The following is a 22,702-nucleotide window of genomic DNA, read 5'->3' on the forward strand; positions in this document are numbered from 1 at the left end:
AATATATTTACTTTGGCAAATGGAAATACCTGTCTTTTGTTGCTGAACTTCAAGACCTAAGAAAAAAGTCATCTTCCCCATCATGCTCATTTCGAACCTTTGAGACATGATCTCTGCAAATTCCTTACTCAGTGTCTCATTTGGAGAGCCAAAAATGATGTCATCGACATAAATTTGAACAAGAACCATATCTGAGCCTTTGTTTTTGATGAAGAGAGTATTGTCGATTGCTCCTCGTCTGTATCCATTTTCAAGTAGATACGATGTCAGCGTCTCATACCAAGCCCTGGGAGCTTGCTTCAGTCCATAAACAGCTTTGTCTAACCGGTACACGTAATCAGGATGATCTTTGTCCACAAAACCTGGGGGCTGATTTAGGAATAGTTCTTCTTCTAACACACCATGAAGGAATGTTGTTTTCACATCCATCTGATAGACAATGAAATTCATGTAGGATGCGTATGCGAGAAACAGTCTGATTGCTTCAATGCGAGCAACTGGAGCAAAAGTTTCCCCATAGTCGATGGATTCAATTTGAGTAAACCCTTGAGCTACAAGCCTTGCCTTGTTGCGAGTGATGATTCCATCTTTATCAACCTTGTTATGATAGACCCAGCGAGTTCCAGTGATAGTCTTCCCGGATGGTCTTGGGACAAGAGTCCAAACTTTGTGACTTTCAAACTCATTCAGTTCTTCTTGCATGGCTTTGATCCAATCAGCATCTTGAAGAGCTGTGTGTACTTTGTCAGGTAAGATCATTGAAACAAAGTTAACGTACATGCAAAAGTTATTGAGTACACTAGATCGGGTTCGGACACCATCATGAATATTCCCTATAATTCGATCAACGGGATGATCTCGATGTTCAATGACTGATGCTGATTCCGGAGAGATTGACACTGACACATTATCAGTTTCAGGAGAGTCTTCAGCTTCAAGGGTTTCATCAGCACCTAATGAATTATCTGCTGATGTGGCTGCAGTATCTTGATTCAAGGAACATGGAACTGAAATGATAGAATCAGAGGAATCAGTCTTATCTCCAGCAGAAGGTGCTTCATCGAATGGACAAGAGAGAAGCTCTTGAAAAATAGAAGGAGAATGAGTGACTTTTTCATCAGTGTATGATTCCTCCTCAAACTTCACATGAATGGATTCTTCGACACATTGCCTGTTCACATGAAAAACACGAAAAGCCTTTGAAATAGATGAGTACCCAACAAAAATACCTTTATCAGCCTTAGGTTCAAACTTGGATCTTGGGTCACGCTGATTTAGAATATAACAAATACATCTGAAAACGTGAAAAAAAGATACGTCTGGCTTTCGATCTTTCAGCATTTCATATGGTGTCTTCTTGTGAATCCTATGAATTAGAGATCGATTCTGAGTAAAACACGCTGTATTGACAGCTTCAGCCCAAAACGACATAGGAAGACCAGCATGGATCATCAAGGTCCTTCCTGCCTCAATCAGTGTTCTATTTCTTCGTTCAGCAACTCCATTTTGTTGAGGAGTACGAGGAGCTGAGAAGTTTTGTCCAATTCCTTTATGATCACAAAATTCTTCAAGAGTTGAGTTTCGGAACTCAGTACCATGATCACTTCTTAGTTGCTTAACTTTAAGACCTGTCAGTGTCTCATTTTTACGAATCAGTGAGATAATTTCCTGTGCAGCATGACTTTTCTTCTTCAAGAAAACTACCCATGTAAATCGAGTGAACTCATCAACGACCACTAGAGTATACTTATTTCCACCTAGTGAACGAACAGGAATAGGACCAAACAAATCCATGTGGAGTAGATGAAGAGGGACTGATATACTGGAACATGACTTGGGTTTGAAAGAGGACTTGGTTTGTTTTCCTTGTTCACAAGCTGAGCACATCTTGTCTTTCACAACGCTGAATTTTGGGAGCCCTCTAACTAGATCTTGATTGGATATCTTGGATAGATTCTTGAAGTTCAGATGAAAAAACCTTTTGTGCCAAGTCCAGCTAAGATTCGTCTGAGACTTTGTAAAGAAGCATTGCATCAGTGCCTTGTCACTTGAGAACATGTCAAGAACATATATATCATCTTTTCTACTTGCTGAAAGTACGATGTTCTTGTCAGTGTTTACAACTCTTCCTTCCTTCTTTGTAAAGTGAACTTCATAGTCAGCATCACACAATTGACTGATAGAAATAAGGTTGTGTTTGAGACCCTTTACATATGAAACGTTTTGAAAAATCACGTTGTTGCACTTGATATTTCCATATCCCTTAGTGAACCCCTTTCCATTGTCTCCATAAGTAACTGCAGGACCAGTTTTCTTGACATAATCTTCCAGAAGAGACTTTGATCCTGTCATATGTCTTGAGTAACCACTATCTAAGTACCAAAGATGCTCCTGACCCTGCAGTGCTGAGAAACTAGTTAGAACACACTGACCCATTCGAAGATGGGTCATTCACAAAGTTATTTGACAATAGATTATAACACTCCTTAGGAAGACAGTTTAAAGAATTTGACTTAAGAGTCCATTTTTCATTTCTAACTTTAATATTTTCAGCTCTTGAGGATGATTTATCAAAAGAACATTCACTGATCTTGTGAGAGGAATCACCACATCTGTAACAAACTCTAGTACCAAAGTTCTTCTTGGAGAGCAAATTTTTTGATTTAACACATTTTGATATGTAAGATTCACCAAGAGAGCTTTGAGTCCTTTTGTTTATCACTGAGTCACGACTGAATTCAGTGTCAGAAGGAGTTTGATCAGTGTTAGGTGATGAACTATCAGTATCTGATTTTGACTCATTCACAGATGGATTGCAATCAGGGAAATGTTTGAGTTGTTCATGAACAACATGAAACACTCCATTTGAGATAGGAAAAGCAATAATATTCTCAGTTAGAGGGGTTGGTCTAACAAGATGTGCAAGATAAGAGGTAGGATCAATTCCGGTAATTTCAACATTACACTCAGTAATACCATCAAAATTAGTAATACAATATTCATCAATTAAACTTTGATTAATAAAAGAGTTACTGACAAACTTATTTTTGAAATTGTTTTTCATCTCATTCATGGAATAGACCTCAGAGTCCTTTTCTTGTGATTTAAAAAATTTTTCAGCTTCTGCAAAATTACCCCCAAGAATTTTCTCACAAGAATATGGAATTTGAGCTGAAATAATATAATTAGCATTCTTATGAGATTTTGCCCAAGTGTGAAGCACAGTTTGTTCTTTGATCAAAAGATTTTTAACATTGTCAATTTCAGTAGACAAAGATGAATTTGACAAACTAGTAATTCTAAGATTTTCCTGAGTGGACTCAATAATGCTATTTTTCATGGATATATCAGTTTCAAGAAGATCAATTTGATTTTGCAAATTTCTTATGGTTTGATTCTTCTTAGAATTAATGACACCCAAATACTCAAACATTTTGATTTTTTCATTCATTGAATAGGAAACAAAGTTTTTAACCTGGTACATTGAAGAAGAGTCAATGTTGTGCTTCCTGGAATTTTCAACAGCATCAGACATATCAGTGTCAAAAGTACTTTTGTCTTTATCAAAAATAGTCGGGTCCTCTATTTTGACCATTAGACACTTGACTTCATCATCTAATGACTCTTCATCAGTTTTCCATTTTTCTTCTTCAGCTACAAGCACTTTATGTTCCAAGTTTTCAGCTTTCAGCTTCTCAATCAGCTTGTTGTACCTCTGCTTCCAGTATTCATCTGAGCCTTGTTTCTTTTGTTTACATTCCTTTGCAAAATGATCAGTGCTCCCACAGTTAAAGCACTGAGCCTTCTCTTTCTTATCAGCACCATGCCTTTTATCAGCTCCTGACCCTTTTGAGAACTTTCCACCCATCTTCTTTTGAAACTTTGAGAAGTTTCGACCTGATTTTTCAAAGGTCTTTACAATCAAAGCTGCACTAGCCACAACTTTTTCAAGATCATCAGTGTCAGTTTTAGATGAATCAGTGTCTGAATTACTTTCAGTGTCTGAATCTGACACCAGCTTTTTGTTGGAGAACAAGGCTACAGAAGATTCACGCTGAGAATCTTTCATCAGTTCCTTTCTTTGAAGCTTGGATTCTTCATAGTATCGAAGATTTCCATAGAGACTTTGCAAGTCCATAGAGTTGATCTTCTGACTGTTTTTCAACACATCAACATGATTCTCCCAACCTGCACCCAGAGAATCCAAAAACTTTTGCACTAAACAGTTCTATGCTTCAACTGATCTAGTCTCCGAAGATCATTAACAACAGTATTGAATCTGTTAAAGGTTTGAGTCAAGGTTTCACCTTTCTTAGCAAAAAAATGTTCATACCTTCGGTTAAGATCATTTATTTGAGTAGCCTTGATTTCTTCAGTTCCTTCAAAAGATACAGTCGGAGTATCCATCATCGCTTTTGCTGAGATGCAATTTTGAACCAGCCCAAAGATGTTGTATGGCAGAGAGTAGCTGATTGCGGCACGAGCACGAACATCAAGACCATGTTTTCTCTTGTCATCTGCCGTCCAGTTTTCTTTGGGAGTTTTCATCATAGTACCATCAGGAACATTATTTTTAAGGGGCTGATACATCGGAACATAAGGACCATTCTCAACGATGTCCAGCATGTCTTCATCAACAGATTCTAAGGCATATAGAGCCTTTATTTTCCACATAGCAAAGTTCGTTTCATCAAAAGGAGGAATTTTAGCAGAAGGATGATTTGATGAGTTTGATGAAGAAGAAGATGAAGCCATTTGTTTGATAAAAGAAACCTGCTCTGATACCAATTGAAGAGGCCTTTAGATCAATCAATATATCAAACAATGATGATAAATAAGAACAAGAGTAATTCACGAAGAAAAACTTTCACTAAGAAAGACAATCTCACAAAGAGATTATCGTGTGCACAAAGCAGAGATTAGGGTTTGTGAAAAGCGTGACAATTCACAAACCTGTACAAGATAATATATACTGCTATTCTAGACAATCCCTACAATTCAGGGATACGCTTAGCTAATTAATCAAGATAACTAAGGAAACACGATAACTACAAGATTTGTTACAAAACTAAACTAATACAAACTGAGCAGTTACACGCTGGTGTTGATACTGAGATATGTGCTGACGCTGAGTCTGTTTTAAACATTATCATATTTCAAGGTTTGACCTTACAAATTCCTACAAGATTTAATTTGTTGTCTAAGGGTATTGACGGCCAATGCGTTCTATGTACTATATGTGATAAGCATGTTGAACAATTTCAACATCTATTTGTAAATTTGGATGAAGATTAACATCTTGATTTGGCATGTGGATCATAATTCCATCCACAATCTTTTTACTATGATTAATAATCTTCTATGCAATTTTAAAAAGAAAGTGACGGTTGATGCCATTGTGTGTACTACAATTTGGTACATTTGGAAACTAGGTGTGAGACCCATGTATTACATGGGTTTATTTAAAAAAAATAAATATAAAATTCAAAATATTTGATAAGTTTGAATTTATAAGAAAAATAAAAAAAATATTGAATTATAAAAATTAAAGTGTTTTTTCTTTTTTAAATTTAAACAAATGATTTAGATAAAGAAATAAAGAAAATTAATGAAACTTTAATTTAGTAATTTTGAAATTGGAAGGAAAATCCATTAATGAAATTGATATGCATTTATTGTTAGATTTAAATAATATATGAAATTTAATAAAATGGAAAAACCATAAAATGACATGTGGAATAAAAATTAATTTAAAATAACCATAAAATTACATGTGTCAAAATGAATAAGAAAGTGACATGTGGCAAAAAGATCTTTATTTATTAGAGTAGATTCAAAAATACTTTGGTATTCCAACTAGAGAAGATCCGTAAAAGAGATATTATGGATTCCATAAAAGTTCATTATTTTTTGTGGTTCCTTAATTGAAATTTTAAAGTTTTGTTAAATTGAATTATGTGATTAAGAAACTCTTTGAACTTTTTGTAATAATTTCCAAGCTTCTTGCTAGTTCTTTTTTTATATAATGGTTTGATTTTTTTTAAAAGATCATTACTAATTTCCATTTATTTAAAGAATATGAAAAGTATTTAGGTTTCAAAAATACTTAGAAAGAACATGAAATGTAATTCTCTTTCAAATAAATGTGGTTTAAAAATACAAATTATTTTGAACCATTTCATTTTGGATAGCCCTCATTTATAATATAGAATAGATAAAAATATAAATATAAATATAAATATAAATAAAGATTAAAAGACTTTTTACTTTTGTTAATCATTTTAATCGAAAAGTTCATAGCTAAATATAATAATAAAAAAGTCAAATAAAAAATATAATATAATAATAACATTTATGAATGGAAAATTAAAAGGGTTATAGCCTTATAGATACTGCATTTTTAGGCAATGCGTCAACTTTTTTATATCTATTTTCATATTTCTTTTGAATAATTAACTATTATATTAATATTTATAATTTTATAATTTTAGTTTTTAATCATTATTTTACACATTTTATTTGTTAATAATTTATAAAAATGATATCCAATTAAATTTTCTTATAATATAAAATAGATTTACTATAAACTATCATAATAGTTGTTTTTCTTAAGAAAAAACATTATAAATGGTCCATGTAGTTATCCAAAATCTGAAGTTTAGTCCCCGTGGTTTAAAACCTCATAGATGGTTCCTGCTTTTTCAAAACTTTTGACGATTGGTCCTTATTTCTAACTCTGTTAAGTTTTGTCTGTTAACTGAAGGGTATTTTCGTCATTTCACTACCAGAGGGACCATTTATGATGTTTTCTTTTATTTTTAAAAAAATGAAATACTGTGCACAGAGTCTTTCTCTCTCTCTCTCTCTCTCTCTTTATCTCTCTCTCTGTCTCTCTCTTTCTATATTTTCCTTTTTTTTCTTGATTGTTGTCAAAGAAACCATCGGAGTGGTTGCTGATTCTGGCAATATCCGGGGCAACAACCTTTGTTCTCATCTTCTTCCTCTTGTTAACCAAAGTTGCTAAGACATACATTTGATTGTCGAGAAACACCACCCAATCACCTCTGAACCATTTTCTACCCTCGTTCATTTCTTCTTCTCCGATCGACAAAGAATTAAAAAACCCACTCCCTTCTTTCCCTTCGTGTTGTGTTGTCAAACAAGAAAAGAAAAAAGGAACTGCCAAGGAAGCTGTTGGAACAACCCCCTAATTGCAATAGTCGATGGTTGCCCCTTTATTTCAGTTTTTCTTCCTTCTTCAATAGTTAGGGATTTCAAATGCAATAGCTTGTAGCATTAACACATCAACATCAGTTAATGAGCTTCGATTCTAAATGTGAAACCCTAAATTCTACCCAATTAGAAATTGAAGTTCTGATTCTGAAATATTATATCGTCCCTGGAGTTCACTCCATGCGTTTATAGATGTAACAAATTGACAGTTTTTACCCAACCCAAAAACAGAAATAAAAAAAAAATAAAAAAAAAAAAAAGGAAGGAAGAACAGATTCATTTTCTACACTATAGACACTCATATAATTAGAATTGGAAGTGTCTTGAGGTTGAATTATCCTGTGGTTTTCAGATTTGATTTTTGCAAACTGGAGTCGATGAAAACATGGGGAAAGGTGGTGAACAGGGGCTGGATCGATGGTCTGAAACAGGGAGAGCGATGAAGGGTAGATTGATTTACCATAGATCAGAACCTAGGTTTTGGGTAGGAAGATTACTCGGCAATGGTGATATGAGGGTCAAATTTCACTATGTTGATTATGGTTTAAAGGAGCACTGACACGAGAGAGAGAGAGAGAGAGAGAGAGAGAGAGAGAGAGAGAGCTTTTACATATAAAATAATTATATTTAGTTTTTTCTTTTTAAAAAAAATATAAGAAAACATCATAAATGGTCCCTTTGGTAGTGAAAAGACGAAATTGCCCTTCAGTTAACGGACAAACTTAACAGAGTTAGCAATAAGGATCAATCGTCAAATGTTTTGAAAACACAGGGACCATCTATGAGGTTTTTATACCACGGGGACTAAACTTCAGATTTTGGTTAACCATAGGGATCATTTATGATGTTTTTTCTTTTCTGAATTAGCTTCGTATTAGTATTTTATTTTATTATCCGTATTGATTTTCGATTATTTCTTAAGCGATATGTGGTCGTCTCAGCCACACCTAATTACCCAATTTATTAATTTCTACATAGACAATTAGTTTTATGACATTTGTCATATCGGTAGTGCATAATCTTTTTCATTTTATTATTGTTAATGTCAAGCAAAAATATATTAAAAAAATATAACCTTTTTGTCCAAACACAATTACAATAAATAAAAATTACGATTTTCATTTACCACTGTCTTCTCAAACATTGTCTTATTTTAATTTTATTAGAAATACATTAATATTAACAATAAAATATATAATGTTAATATTGTACAAATTACTTTTATTAATTATCAGCGACATCAACTATATGATTATTACAATGTTTACCTCATGCATTCGATGGAATATATGCATTAAGTCGAACATTATACAATATTTCTCATCTAGCAGAACATTCTAATTTGTTGTGACGCCGAAGTGGCAAAACCTTAAGCTATGATTCTTGTAAATCAACTTTCACATAATGGTCATTATGAACGTATGCGATCACAACAAATCAATGATGTGATACGTCTTTCAGACTATGCCAAATCGGTAAACAAAACAAGTCGACGAACCTTGTTTGTCTAAAAAAATAAATGATTACACCATACTTGTTAGTAATGAGGAAACCAGTATGGTGTAATCGATAATCCAATCTCATAAATTTTTGAACAAATTAATCGATAATCCAGTCTCATAAGCTAAATCAACTTGAAGTTCATGGATTCATGTTCAAACAAGAGAATTTTAGATAAACTTAAATAACAACAAAAACCCTAAAAAAAATGATAAGCTAGTTCATAAATCTCATGTGTCAAATAACAAATCAAAATCTGTAAAAGTAAGGTTTCAAACAACAACAAAATATCTTTACCTTTACCTAATAACAAAATATCAAAGAATAAACATCAAATATAGGTTCCTCAACTTATAGATAATAAAATCACTCATAAAATCTTACTGGAAACACAACTACTTGAAGATATAAGTAAGCAAACAAGTTTACTTGATTCCATTGATGTGTAACATAATGAAAAAAAATAAAACACAGTTGATGTTGGCATAAACCAACGAATTGAGCACCATAACTCGACGATGGAACAAATTAATCTAAGATTTCAAATTGATAAATAGCAATGAAGCAAGGAAATTCAAGGATTCTCGTTCCAATTTTAAGTAAAAACCATGGAAGTTTGAGAAACTAGGGTGAAAAAGTTACGCTCAGATGCATCAGCGAATTAGAAGTGTTAAATTACCATAAGACCCTCATATAATTTGCCCTTACTAGGAAAAGTATGAAAAGTTTATGTTATTCACAAGTTTACCACCGCCATTTTGATAACAAAAATTAAAAATTCTTATTTAATCTCATCCCTTTGATTAATAATACAAATGGCTATAATTTGTTCTTACGATCATTACCGAATTTATTGTCTTCACTCGATCAAATTTCTCTCTCTCTCTCTCTCTCTCTCTCTCTCTCTCTCTCTCTCTCTCTCTCTCTCTCTCTCTCTCTCTCTCTCTATATATATATATATATATATATATATATATATATATATATATATATATATATATATATATAACACTCGTGTTTCTAGCCTAGGCATTTATATTGAGGTGATAGTCTAGGTTAACCTTTGTAACACATTTTGAAGAAATTAAAAAGGAATTATGTGAATTCTATGTGTTTTATGTGTTTTATGCTTAATTATTAGGGTTTAATTAATTAAGAATAAAAATAAATGTCAAAATTAAAGTGTGATATAAACCCGATATCTTTACATAAAGTTGTAGTGGTCGAAACAAGGATTTCGCGGATATAAAGAATACCAAAATCCGAGTTATAACGAAGAAGTTATGACCTGTCGAAGTTTCGCGACAAAACCGACACGGTGCTGAATGTCGTAAAATGTGAGTTTTTGATAATCTACTTTTTAGCCTTAGTAATCTAAACGAATGTCGTAGTATTCGTCAAACTGAGAAGTTCGATAAAAAGAACGCCCAAATCTGACTTCGTATGAGGAAGTTATGATTTTTCGAAGTTTCAGCTTAGCAGGAGACAGCTAAAAACTCGAACTTTAGATCGAGGGATTTTTAGCCGACACAACCTAAACGAGAATTTAAGGTCTCGTCATTAGTAGCACAACGGTAAAAAGTCTGACGAAAACGGACGTCGGATGAAGAAATTATGAATTTTTAATGTATTTCCTGTCCCGGTCTGTTAACAATAATAATATAAAATTTAAAGTCAAAATTAGCCGATGAAGTCTAAATGGAAGTTGTAGAGCGTAATTTTAGCCACGCGTGCATATAAAGAGTGTCAAAAACGGAGCTCGTATGCGAAAGTTATGGATTTTAGAAGTTTTGGCGTGAAAATCGAGAAAATTCGCATAGTCACATTTTGCCACGTCACCTTCGCTGAAAGAGTGTCACGTGTCCTGCTGAGTCACCAAGCTGCTGAGTCATACGAAGCCACGTGTCGGATTCTGATTTGACCAAAGGGAGGTCCAATCCGAGGCTCGCATATGGACCGAACCTCGCACCCCCTAACTCCGAGCCTCGCACATGGGTCACGACTCCGCGGTCCAATCAGCAAGTGCCACCGAGGCCCTCGTATGTCCTGACCACCTGTGCACCAGAACCGACTTCGGACACACGCTTCAGACCAATCACAAGAAGCCAACAGCCCTTCGCACGTGCTACCCTCGTGCGACCCACCCCCTGCGAGACCTCTCAGCCGTCGGATCAGGAGCCTCTCAGCCGTTGGATCAGGACTTCGGACCCGATAAATAGAAGGGTACCTGCGAAGGCTCTCGGTTACTTTTGGAGTTTTGCCATATTTAGCCCTTTTCTTCATATTTTCTTCATCTTAGAATCCCCCAAAGCACCGACATTGATTATAAGCCCCAGAATACGCCACGAAGTGCCCGAGAAGCCCGAAAAATTTATCTTTTCGGTTTCGAAGCCCGACTTTTGCAAAGCCCGGTTTCTCAATGAAACTCCCGGTTTTATTAGAAACGATCGTTTTAGGAAACGAATTGCTTCCCGATTATCATCAAATCATGTGAGTGTATAATCACTTTCATTTTACACATAGATATGAAGTATTTAACTTATAATACATGCTATGTGTAAATATATTAATTGTTTATTTGAGTTGACTGTTGAGTGGATGTTTTATACAAGTTTTAAACAGCATAAGTATTTTTGTCTACAAATATGTTGGGTAGAACATGGATAGATAGTAATGTGTGATAAAATAAAATTGATGAGAGGCCTCGATGTGTTTTGAGATCAAGTCATCTAGCGGAGTTTGGATGACGACCACGGACTTTCTAGACAGTCTAGTGGGAAACATAGCAGGTCTGCAACCTGTAGGTGTTAATGAACTAGGGTGTTCATTCTCTGTACTCCATCCCCCTCATGGTTGCCTTTAGTACATGTATGGCTGAGGAAACCCCTTAGCAATAGTGTCCATCCCGATGATATTCTTTAGGCTTGGTCCCTTGTGAAAAGTGTTTAAGGACGTAAAGTGAGGATAACGAGAACGGGTAATCAGGGTTATTGTTGATTGATGAACTTAATAAGTTTATTATTATTGTGGGTTGAAAACCATATATGCTCACCAGGCTCCCAAGCCTGACCCACTCAGCTTTTTTATGTTACAGGTAGTGGACCCCGACCATAGTCGGAGGACGACGAGAGATATTTGGATTATAGGCCAGTAGATGTAAATAACCGTTGAAAGGCTTATAATGTCTTATTTATGCTTTTGATCTGTATCGGAACATGACATCCCGAGGTTTTGATATATATATATATGGAAAATATATACCTTCTTAATGAAGGGTTTTGATAAACTTTTATCATATGTTGTTTGGGGACCAATTCCGCAACATCTTTTAAAAAGATTTCTCTAATTTTATTTTAAAAAGCATAAATTAAATCGGTCTTTTCTGGCCGAGAAATTAGGGGATGTCACAGTTGGTATCAGAGCATTAGTTTAAGCGAACTAAGAAATTGTAGAATTTTTAGACTTGAACTTAGAATGCTAAGTGATGATCGTGAGATCAGTGTCTACCATATTTTAGACACGAGCACTAGTTTATTTTAGGGAAGATGCCAAAAATGCCCTTATGTGCTAAATGATTTGTGTTTGCCATGTGTACCATTATTTGTTCGGATCTATGGTCTGTTGCCGACCGGATCTCGAAACCTTATGTGTGTAGGATTCTAAGTGTATGATTACGAGATTAGAACTAACATGTAAACGTTTCGGATTGATAAGGGAATTGACATATCTAACAAGGATAAAGACCTAAATTCGCCTTATTTGGTATATAGATGGCAATGGCAAGAACTCCTAGTGGAGCTGCAAATGCAAACGGAAACAGGGATCAACAGCCTCAACCTCAAGTAGTTGAGCAAGTACCTGTTGTAGGAGCTGCACCTGAGCCAATGACGATGGCTGGGGTACAAGCAATGATGCAGATGATGTTAGATCGCCAAATGGAGGAGACAAGGCAATTACTACAACAACATAGGGAAGAGACTACGATGCCTGTTGAACAGCCCGTATTGAATGAAGGGCAATCAGTAGGAGGGAACTACAGTGGGACTCTTGGTCAAGCCAACCCACCGATAGTTAGACAAAACAACCAGGATGGAGGAGTTGATGGACGCGGATGCAAATACAAAGATTTCATGGCATCTAAACTGCCATATCTATCTGGAAGTCCAACACTAGTGGAAGTCATGAATTGGATCTCCAAAATGGAGACGATGTTTGAAAGTTGCGAGTGCAACAACAAACAAAAGACCACACTTGCAATTCCTCTGTTAAAGTCTGGTGTGTTGAGCTGGTGGAAGTTACTAGCTGATTCAATGCCCAAGGGTGAAGCTAGTAAGATGCCTTGGGAAGATTTTGTGATACAACTGAACTTGCAGTACTGCTCTGAGCAGGATCTTCTGGAAATCAACAATGAGTTCCAGAATTTAAAGAAAGGAAAGATGAGTGTTACTGAATACGCTGCTAGTTTTATGTAAAAGATGAAGCTTGTTCCTCATCTAGTTCCAACTGAACTCTCTAAGGTAAACAAGTTTGCCCTCGGATTACCAGTGGACTTTGTTCTGATGGTTAAGCAAGCAACCACTTTGAAGGCCGCCATCTGGGCTGCTAAGAATGTTGAGGTTCAGATCAGAGAGAAGGGTCTGGAGAGGGCAGAAGTTGGTGAAAAGAGAAAATTTGAAGGAACTTCAGGTTCCAACAAGAAAAGCAAATTTTCTAAGTCCAAGAAGTTTGGAGGAGGAGGAGGTGAAGTGAAATGGTGTGAGAAGTGCAAGAAAAAGCACTCTGGGAGATGTAGTGAGGAGGTGACTTGCTTCAAATGTGGAAAGACGGGGCATTACGCCAACGTGTGTCCATCCGACAAGAGGGTATATTTTTACTACCATGAAGTAGGGCATGTTCTTAAAGACTGTCCAAAGAGGAAGGATGCAGCAAAGCCCAATCTACCACCAAAGCCGAAGGCGAGAGCCTTTCAGATGACACTTGAAGCTGCAAAAGAAGAAGTCGATGTCGCTTCAGGTACCTTTCTTGTAAATGAATTGCCTGCCCAAATTTTGTTTGATTCTGCAGCCAATTACTCCTTTATATCGCATGAATTTGGTAGAAAGATAGCTTTGCCTGTAGATAGGCTAGTTAACGCGTTATTAGTCGAGATTGCTAGTGGCAAGTTTGTACATGTTAGCCATCGTATGAAAAACATCCTCATTAACTTGGATGGGAATAAGTTCCACGAGGAATTATTTCCTATCAAGTTAAATGGATTCGACATAGTTTTAGGAATGGATTGGCTTAGCGCCAACGATACAGAAATATTATGTAGAAAGAAGATAGTAAAAGTAAACCCGCCAGGGAAAGAGTCGTTTATGGTGTATGGAGACAAACGCAGAGTAAATTCTGGAATCATTTCCCTAATGAAAGCCAGAAAGTGTTTGGCCAAGGGATGTATATCATATCTAGCGTTCGTGATCGATGCTAAGATGGAAAAGAAGGAGGTGCATAATATTCTGGTGGTGTGTGATTATCCAGAAGTCTTTCCCGAAGATCTTCCTGGATTTCCCCCTGATCGACAAGTAGAATTTCGTATCGACTTGTTACCAGGAACGACGCCGATAGCAAAAGCACCCTATCCATTAGCACCAACAAAGATGAAAGAACTTATGACACTACTTCAGGAGTTATTGGACAAAGGTTTCATTCGACCCAGTTCATCGCCCTAGGGAGCCCCTGTGTTGTTTGTAAAGAAGAGAGACGGGAGCATGAGAATGTGCATCGATTACAGAGAGCTGAACAAAGTGATGATAAAGAACAAGTACCCATTGCCAAGGATCGATGACCTGTTCGACCAGTTACAGGGTTCGAGCTATTTCTTGAAGATCGATCTTAGGTCGGGGTACCATCAACTAAAGGTGAGAGAGCAGGATATCGAAAAGACTGCGTTTAGAACAAGATATGGATACTATGAATTTTTGGTTATGTCGTTCCGACTAACCAATGCCCTAGCAGCTTTCATGGATTTGATGAATAGGGTTTGTAAACCATTCTTATATAAATTCGTGATAGTATTCATAGACGATATCTTGATTTATTCGAAAAGCAAGCAGGAGCGTGAAAAGCATCTTCGTGAAGTGCTAGAAGTCCTGAAAAAGGAGAAGTTGTATGCAAAGTTCTCCAAATGTGAATTTTGGAATCAAGAAGTCCAATTTTTAGGTCATGTGGTTAACCAAGAAGGAATAATGGTTGACCCAGCAAAGATTGAAGTTTGATGAAGTGGGAACAACCAAAAAGTCCTACGGTGATTCGAAGCCTTTTAGGATTAGCTGGATATTACCGAAGGTTTATCCAAGGCTTTTCTTCGATTGCTACTCCATTAACAGCTTTGACCCACAAAGGAGCTACATATGCTTGGAATGAGAAGCATAAGGAAGCCTTTGAGAAGTTGAAGAAGAGATTGTGTGAAGCACCGATTCTTTCGTTGCCTGAAGGAGTTGATGACTTTGCAGTTTATAGCGATGCATCTGGAGTTGGGTTAGGTTGTGTTCTGACCCAAAAGGATAAGGTGATAGCGTATGCATCGAGGCAATTGAAGGAACATCAAACGAACTACCCCACTCATGATCTGGAGTTGGCAGCGGTAGTATTTGCCTTAAAGATATGGAGGCATTATCTTTATGGTACTAAATGCAAACTTTTCACTGATCATAAGAGTCTCCAATATCTCTTTAATCAGAAGGAATTGAACATGAGGCAACGACGCTGGATAGAGTTACTCAAGGACTACGACTGTGAAATACTTTAACATCCTGGTAAAGCAAATGTTGTTGCTGATGCTCGCAGTCGGAAGGTAAACCTTGAAAAGAAAAGGCCAAGAGTGTTGAGAATTGAAGTTGTCTCGACAATTGTGGAAAGTATAAAGAAAGCTCAAGAGGAAGCTTTGGAAAAAAATGACCGAAAGGAAGAACGTTTGGGCAAAACGTTAGTGTTCGGTACAAACAACCTAGGGTTGAAGGTATTCCAAGATAGGATTTGGATACCTAAGACGTGTGGAGTAAGAGATCTTCTGATGGAAGAAGCTCACAAGACCGTGTACTCGATTCATCCCGGTAGTACAAAAATGTATATGGATTTAAAGCCCTATTATTGGTGGCCGACGATGAAGCTCGATGTTGCTAAGTATGTGGCCGAGTGTGTAACTTGTGCTAGGGTTAAGGCACAACATCAGAAACCGTATGGGAGTTTAGAACCTTTACCCATACCCATGGGTAAATGGGAAGACATCACCATGGATTTTTTGACTAAACTGCCCAAAACAAGGAACGGTCACGACATGATTTGGGTGGTCGTTGATCGCTTCACTAAGAGTGCACATTTCATAGCAGCCAAAGAGAAATGGTCTATGGATAAACTTGCGAATTCTTACGTGAAGGAAATTGTGAGGCTTCACGGTGTTCTGTTAACGATTGTGTCCGATCGTGATAGCCGTTTTACCTCGAGATTTTGGAGGAGTCTACAAGAGGAATTGGGTACCAAGTTGTGTTTGAGTACAGCTTACCATCCGCAAACCGATGGTCAGAGCGAACGAACGATTCAAACATTGGAGGATATGCTGATAGCATGTACCCTAGAATTCCAAGGTAACTGGGATGAACACTTACCTCTGGTAGAATTCTCCTATAATAATAGTTTCCACTCAAGCATTAAGATGGCACCTTATCACGGTTTGTATGGGGAAAAGTGTCGAATGCCATCATGTTGGCTGGAAGCTGGGGAAAAGCAGTTTATGGGACCTGAAATAGTCCATCAGACTGCTGAAAAGTTGAAAGTGATAAGGGAAAGGATGTTAGCTGCTCAAGATCGACAAAAGAGTTATGCTGACAAGAAAAGACAACTGATATCCTTCGATGTTGTAGATTCGGTTTTACTTAAAGTCTCGCCGTGGAAGGGACTTATAAGATTTGGTAAGAGAGGGAAGTTGAGTCCAAGGTTTATTGGACCATTTAAAGTTCCTCAGAGGATCAGGAATCAAGCTTACAAGCTAGAGTTACTGGAAGAACTGGAAGGTATTCATAACACCTTTCATGTGTGTTACTTGAGAAAGTTCACCGAAGATGTGCCCGACATAATTCTGATTTCTGAGTTAAGGTTGGATGAAAACAAGAGGTTGATCGAAGAACCTGAGGCAATCGTTGACCGTAAGACTATGAAGTTGCGACGCAAGATGGTCGATTTAGTGCTTGTGCGTTGGAAACATACGAATGGACCAAATCTCACTTGGGAAACGGAGAGTGACATGATGAGTTGCTACCCGCATTTGTTTGGTGATATATGATTTCGGGGACGGAATCATCCTAAGGGGGAGAGAATTGTAACACTCGTGTTTCTAGCCTAGACATTTATATTGAGGTGTTAGCCTAAGTTAACCTTTGTAACTCATTTTGAAGAAATTAAAAAGGAATTATGTGAATTCTATGTGTTTTATGCTTAATTATTAGGGTTTAATTAACTAAGAATAAAAATAAGCGTCAAAATTAAAGTGTGAGATAAGCCCGATATCTTTACATAAAGTTGTAGTGGTCGAAACAAGGATTTCGGGGATATAAAGAATACCAAAATCCGAGTTATAACGAAGAAGTTATGACCTGTCGAAGTTTCACGACAAAACCAGCACAGTGCTGAATGTCGTAAAAGGTGAGTTTTTGATAAACTACTTTTTAGCCTTAGTAATCTAAACGAAAGTCGTAGTATTCGATAAACCGAGAAGTTCGATAAAAAGAACGCCCAAATCTGACTTCGTATGAGGAAGTTATGATTTTTCGAAGTTTCAGCTAAGCAGTAGACAACTAAAAACTTGAATTTTAGATCGAGCGATTTTTAGCCGACACAACCTAAACGAGAATCGAAGGTCTCGTCATTAGTAGCACAACGGTAAAAAGTCTGACGAAAACGGACGTCAGATGAAGAAGTTATGAATTTTTAACGGATTTCTTGTCCTGATCTGTTAAAAATAATAATATAAAATTTAAAATCAGAATTAGCCGACGAAGTCTAAATGGAAGTTGTAGAGCGTAATTTTAGCTACGCGTGCATATAAAGAACGTCAAAAACGGAGCTCGTATGCAGAAGTTATGGATTTTAGAAGTTTTGGCGCGAAAATCGAGAAAATTTGCATAGTCACATTTTGCCACGTCACCTTCGCTGAAAGAGTGCCACGTGTCCTGCTGAGTCACCAAACTGCTGAGTGATGCGAAGCCACGTGTCGGATTCTGATTTGACCGAAGGGAGGTCCAATATGAGGCTCGCATATGGACCGAACCTCGCACCCCCTAACTTCGAGCCTCGCACATGGGTCACGACTCCGCGGTCTAATCAGCAAGTGCCACCAAGGCCCTCGCACGTGCTGACCACCTGCGCACCGGAACCGACTTCAGACACACGCTTCGGACCCATCACAAGAAGCCAGCAGCCCCTTCGCACATGCTACCCTCGTACGAGCCACCGCCTACGAGACCTCTCAGCCGTCGGATCAGGAGCCTCTCAGCCATTGGATCAGGACTTCGGACCCTATAAATAGAAGGGTACCTGCGAAGGCTCTCGGTTACTTTTGGAGTTTTTCCATATTTAGCCCCCTTCTTCATATTTTCTTTATCTTAGAATCCCCCAAATCCCCGGTATCGATTATAAGCCCCGGAATACGCCACGAAGTGCCCGAGAAGCCCGGAAAATTTATCTTTTCGGTTTTGAAGCCCGACTTTTGCAAAGACCAATTTCTCAATAAAACTCTCGGTTTTATTAGAAACGATCGTTTTAGGAAATGAATTGCTGCCCGATTATCATCAAATCATGTGAGTGTATAGTCACTTTCATTTTACATATAGATATGAAGTATTTACCTTATAATACATGCTATGTGTAAATATATTAATTGTTTATTTGAGGTGACTGTTGAGTTGATGTTTTATACAAGTTTTAAACTGTATAAGCATTTTTGTCTACAAATATGATGGGTAGAACATGGGTAGATAGTGATGTATGATAAAATAAAATTGATGAGAGGCCTCGATGTGTTTTGAGATTAAGTCATCTAGCGGAGTTTGGATGACGACCACGGACTTTCTAGACAGTCCAGTGGGAAACATTAGCAGGTCCGCAACCTGTAGGTGTTAATGAACTAGGGTGTTCATTCGCTGTACTCCATCCCCCTCATGGTTGCCTTTAGGACATGTATGGCTGAGGAAACCCCTTAGCAATAGTGTCCATCCCGATGATATTCTTTAGGCTAGGTCCCTTGTTAAAAGTGTTTAGTGACGTAAAGTGAGGATAATGGGAACAGGTAATCAGGGTTATTGTTGATTGGTGAACTTAATAAGTTTATTATTATTGTGGGTTGAAAACCCAATCTGCTCACCAGGCTCCCAAGCCTGACCCACTCAGCTTTTTATGTTACAGGTAGTGGACCCCGAGCATAGTCGGAGGACAACAAGAGATTTTTGGATTATAGGCCAGTAGATGTAAATAACTGTTGAAAGACTTATAATGTCTTGTTTATGCTTTTGATCTGTATCGGAACATGAAGTCCCGAGGTTTTGATATATATATGGAAAATATATACCTTCTTAAAGAAGGGTTTCGATAAACTTTTATCATATGTTTTGGGGACCAATTCCGCAACATCTTTTAAAAAGAGTTCTTTGAGTTTATTTTAAAAAGCATAAATTAAATCGGTCTTTTTTGGCCGAGAAATTAGGGGATGTCACAATATATATGTGTGTGTGTGTAGGTAGGTTCAAATGTTTATGATATCTATTGTGTTCTAGAATGCACCAATAAAAATTTAGTAAAATGTAATTATTGTTTAATAAAAAAAAATAGATATTAAATGACTTCCATAATTATATGTATATTAAATGATATCCATAATTATAATTCTCCTTTTCTAGAAACTAATTAAAATCATTGTTAATGTCAACAATGATATTCATACAGATGGAATTTGCATCTAGAAGAATGACATTGTATTATAGCAGAATAAGAGTGTATTCTAGTAAAATTCACACTCGTTCTTCATATTTGATGCCACATTATTGTATTTTAAGTGAGTATGTTCTGAAATAAAAATAGATATTAAATGATTTCCATAAGTATATGTATATTAAATGATATCTATAATTATAATTTTCTTTGTATGGAAATTAATTAAATTCATTATTAATGTCAGCAATAATATTCTTTCAGAATGAATTCATATCTAGAAGAATGAGATTGTATTATAACAGAATAAGAATGTATTCTACTAGAATTCATACTCGTTCTTCATATTCCATGCAACATTATTGTATTTTAATTGAGTGTGTCCCGAAACAAAACACGAATCCATACATAAAAACGTAGATGCAAATTTATTTTGAACTAATGTTATTGATGATATTAATGGCGAATTTAATTAGTTTCCATAAAAGAAGAATTATAATTATGGATATCATTTAATATACATACATTTATGGAAAAAAATTAATATGTATCTTTATTTAAATAAATACTTATTTAAATTTATTAAATTTCTATTGGTGCATTATAACATATTATAAATGTAAAAAACACAATAACCCAATCATATATATATATATATATATATATATATATATATATATATATATATATATATATATATATATATATAGAAAAGTTCAATAGAGAACCATTATTAATAAAAAAACTAAGGAACCAATCCAGAGCTTCGAAATTTAAAGCGATCAACCGCAAAATAATGTTTGTAGACATTTACAATGGACGCACATGCAGTAGATTATAACAAAACCCACTTCTTTTTTATCGTTTAAAGTTTTTTTAAACCGTGTTTTTTATCGAAAAAAAACCAAATATACCGTTGTTCACGATTTTTCGTCCTTTTTCCAAAAAAATCTATGATGATATATAAAAAACAATTTTTTTTCGAAAAAACTTCATTTCATTTTCTCTGTTGAAAAGTTAAGGTCTACTTTTTTATAGAAAAAAATAATAAATATATCAAAATTCATGCTTTTTTGTATTTTTTAAACATGGATTCATATTCATGTAAAAAAACGATATTTCAGTTCAGATTCACATTGTGAACCTGTTCCAATTCACATTCTGAACCTTCTCAGATTCACAGTGTGCATAATAGTAAGTCAGATTCACAGTGTGCATATAAAATAATTATATTTAATTTTTTCCTTTTAAAAAAAATATAAGAAAAATATTATAAATGGTCCCTGTCGTAGTGAAAAGACGAAAATGTCCTTCAGTTAACGGACAAACTTAACAGAGTTAGCAATAAGGACCAACCGTCAGAAGTTTTGAAAATACAGGTACCATCTATGAGGTTTTTAAACCACGGGGACTAAACTTCAAATTTTAGGTAACCATAGGGACCATTTATGATGTTTTTTCTTTTCTGAATTAGTTTCGTATTAGTATTTTGTTTTATTATCCAGATTGATTTTTGATTTTATTATTGTTAACGTCAATCAAAAGCATATTAAAAAAATATAACCTTTTTGTCCAAACATAATTACAATAAATAAAAATTACGATTTTCATTTCCACTGTGTTTTCAAACATTTTCTTATTTTAATTTTATTAGAGATACATTAATATTAACAATAAAATATATAATGTTAATAGTGTACAAATTACTTTTATTAATTATCAGCGACATCAACAATATGAATATTACAATGTTTACCTCGTGCATTCGATGGAATATATGCATTAAGTCGAGCATTATATAGTATTTCTCATCTAGCAGAACGTTCTAATTTGTTGTGACGCCGAAGTGGCAAAACCTTAGGCTATGATTCTTGTAAATAAACTTTCACATAATGGTCATTATGAACATATGCGATCACAACAGATTAATGATGTGATATGTCTTTCAGACTATGCCAAATCGGTAAACAAAACAAGTCGACGAACCTTGTTTGTCTAAAAAACAAACGATTACACCATACTTGTTAGTAATGAAGAACCTAGTTTATCTAAAAAATAAACGAACCTTGTTTTTCTAAAAAATAAATGATTACACCATACTTATTAGTAATGAGGAAACAAGTATCTAACATAATCAAAACAAGTCGAACACATTGAAGGCGTCCTTAAGCTCAACACACTTTGATATTTTTATATAAATTCTCCATCAAAAAGTATCCTCAAAAATAAAATTTTGAACAAATTAATCGATAATCCGGTCTCATAAGCTAAATCAACTTGAAGATCATGGATTCATGTTCAAACAAGAGAATTTTAGATAAACTTAAATAACAACAAAAAACCTAACAAAAATGATAAGCTAGTTCATAAATCTCATGTGTCAAATAACAAATCAAAATCTGTAAAAGTAAGGTTTCAAACAACAACAAAATATCTTTACCTTTACCTAATAACAAAATATCAAAGAATAAACATCAAACATAGGTTCCTCAACTTATACATAATAAAATCACTCATGAAATCTAACCGGAAACACAACTACTTGAAGATATAAGTAAGCAAACAAGTTTACTTGTATTCATTCAGAATGAATTTGTATCTACAAGAATGACATTGTATTATAGCAGAATACCAGTGTATTCTAGTAAAATTCACACTCGTTCTTCATATTTCATGCCACATTATTGTATTTTAAGTGAGTGTGTTCTGAAATAAAAATAGATATCAAATGATTTCCATAATTATATGTATATTAAATGATATCTATAATTATAATTCTCCTTGTATGAATATTCATTAAATTCATCATTAATGTCAGCAATAATATTCTTTCAGAATGAATTCATATTTACAAGAATGAGATTGTAATATAACAGAATAAGAGTGTATTCTAGTAGAATTCATACTCGTTCTTCATATTCCATGCAACATTATTGTATTTTAATTGAGTGTATCCTGAAACAAAACACGAATCCATACATAAAAACGGAGATGCAAAAATTTATTTTGA

Source organism: Lactuca sativa, chromosome 7 (genome assembly GCF_002870075.4).
Source record: "Lactuca sativa cultivar Salinas chromosome 7, Lsat_Salinas_v11, whole genome shotgun sequence".
NCBI lineage: Eukaryota > Viridiplantae > Streptophyta > Magnoliopsida > Asterales > Asteraceae > Lactuca > Lactuca sativa.